The sequence below is a fragment of the Morone saxatilis genome, unplaced genomic scaffold (assembly GCF_004916995.1).
Source record: "Morone saxatilis isolate NCDOM2014 unplaced genomic scaffold, NCSU_SB_2.0 Contig4, whole genome shotgun sequence".
Lineage (NCBI taxonomy): Eukaryota > Metazoa > Chordata > Actinopteri > Moronidae > Morone > Morone saxatilis.
In genome coordinates this window covers 17,458,738-17,460,759 of record NW_023339984.1, presented here as the reverse complement: position 1 = coordinate 17,460,759, position 2,022 = coordinate 17,458,738, and the positions used below count along the sequence as shown (strand labels likewise).

At 41.7% G+C, this 2,022-nt stretch overlaps 1 protein-coding gene across 1 annotated transcript in view; it reads left to right on the top strand.

Annotated features, from left to right (window-relative positions):
* Window positions 1-327: 327 nt before the first annotated feature.
* The window catches only part of LOC118338058, a gene marked incomplete in the record, with an annotated part of 8,003 nt that continues 6,308 nt past the window's right edge, over window positions 328-2,022 (top strand). The window contains 1 exon segment of the mRNA XM_035675231.1: window positions 328-418.

Here is a 2,022-nt window from a genome sequence, read left to right as displayed (position 1 = left end):
GCCTGCATGTTATGAATGAAAACCTCTTTGAGGTTCTGTGATTACACTTTTTTATCAAATGAACTTGATGAGCTGTGGGTTCTATGTCTCACAGAGCACAGATAAAAAGAATATTATAGTATAGTTCCCATTAATATTTGATTCTTGATTCTTGAGGAACACTGAAAGGTCACACCTTGTGTAATTCTTGTTTTTATAGCTGCAGTTTCTGAGCCAAAACTCTCAGTGCTTTCAGCTGAGAGTGGAGGAGAGACTCTTCAGTGTGAGGCCAGCCTGCTGGCTGCCGGAGGCCTTTGAGGTTCGCAGTCTTCTGGGATGACTCAAGGCGAACAACATCCGCTGAAGACCCAAAAAGAGATCAAAACGCCAGCGGATGTTACACTGTGACACGAAGAGTGACCCTCCAGGATGCAACCAAAAGGTTTATATTAAGTTTATTTATCTGGCTTCAATTAATATTCTATAAGAATTCCAAACTAAGTGATCATCTATTTTATAGCACATAACCAGAAAAGAAACACATTTTCATTCCCATATGTTTGGCTCAAACTCCTGTTGAAAACAGAAGCTGCACTCTAGGAAGAAAGAGTTCCCAACAATAACAGCTCTTATTGCAAAAACAAACTTAACATTGTCAGTGTGATGTCAACACTGATGATGCAGGTCCCTCTCTGCTTATACTGAATAAACAAGCGACAGGCGGCCATGTGTGCAGTTTCCCAAAGGAAAGACTACAGAAAAAAAAAACAGAAAAGACCAGAAAAAGAGTATTATGGACATTCCATATGAAAACTGTACTTGTATGATCTGTAAAATAAATGTCTTCTCTTCACAGCGTCACCTGCAGAGTTCATCAACCGGGTATCAACCAGACCAGGGACACACAGATTCTCATACCAGGTATGAGAATACAGCTGCTCACCTGTACCATCTTTTTTATGGAACATATACACATACAGACTCCATTGGCCCTTGCTTGCTGAATTTGCAGGAAGTGGAAAAGCATACTCCTGATAACAGATTAATCATGAGATCTCCTTGTTTTATTGTCTTTTCAGTTGACTGCATGAGATCCTGCTCTCTAGCTATTAGCATCGCTGTTGCAGAGGGTATTATACTTCTTTTCGCTTCGTGTGGATTAGCTGTCTTTTTATGGAAGAGAAGTGGCAAAACTGGTAAGTCACTGAGACAATATTGTATTCGGCATAGAAACTCTACTTCTGTATTAGAAAAAGCAGTGGAAGTGCACATCTAGTGTCTTTGCCTTGTAGTAACACAAGAGGCCCACATGAAAGATCAGCTGAATTTAGGGAGGGAACAGTCAGCCTCTGAAGAAATACTTTCCAGTTCTGTAATAACAGGCTATTATTCAAATTTTTAATTATCTTTAATTTGGCGTAATGTCCATTAGTTGTAATAAGGTTGTATTCACCATGTTAATTGCTGGGATCTGGGAACATGGAATTATCCTTCAATTAAAGATTAATAGGACCACTAACTGTGTTTTTCCCCCCACATATTCACACAGTGGGACAAAAGTTGAAGGTGACGAGGCAGTCGTCAGATCAAAGTACAATGAGTGGTACCTCTGAAAATAGGCCGTTCGTGCAAACTGCCGAGGCTGATGGGGCTCACAACGTGAGAAACAGCGACATCGAGGAGCTGAAAAGAGAGTTGGTTGACGTCAAGTCAAAGCTTCGCAAAAAAGAAGAGACCATCCACCAACTGGAGAACAAAATCAAACCTCAGCTAAGTCCTGTTGTTTGCTACCAAGACCAACCAACGACTGTCTGCAGTCCTTCCAAATGCTCACCAGACGTCCCAAAACCCTTAAACACACCGTTCGACAACGGCCAAAAGGCCAGGAATGGATCCGATGACCACAATCCAAAATCCACAGCTTCAACCAGCAGCAAACCTCAAGTACCTGCCAACTTATTCAACAAAGGTCTAAAACCTGTCATGTCACGACAGAACAGTGATCCAAAACCAGTCCAGAGAAAGCGCATCCACAGCCTCCCC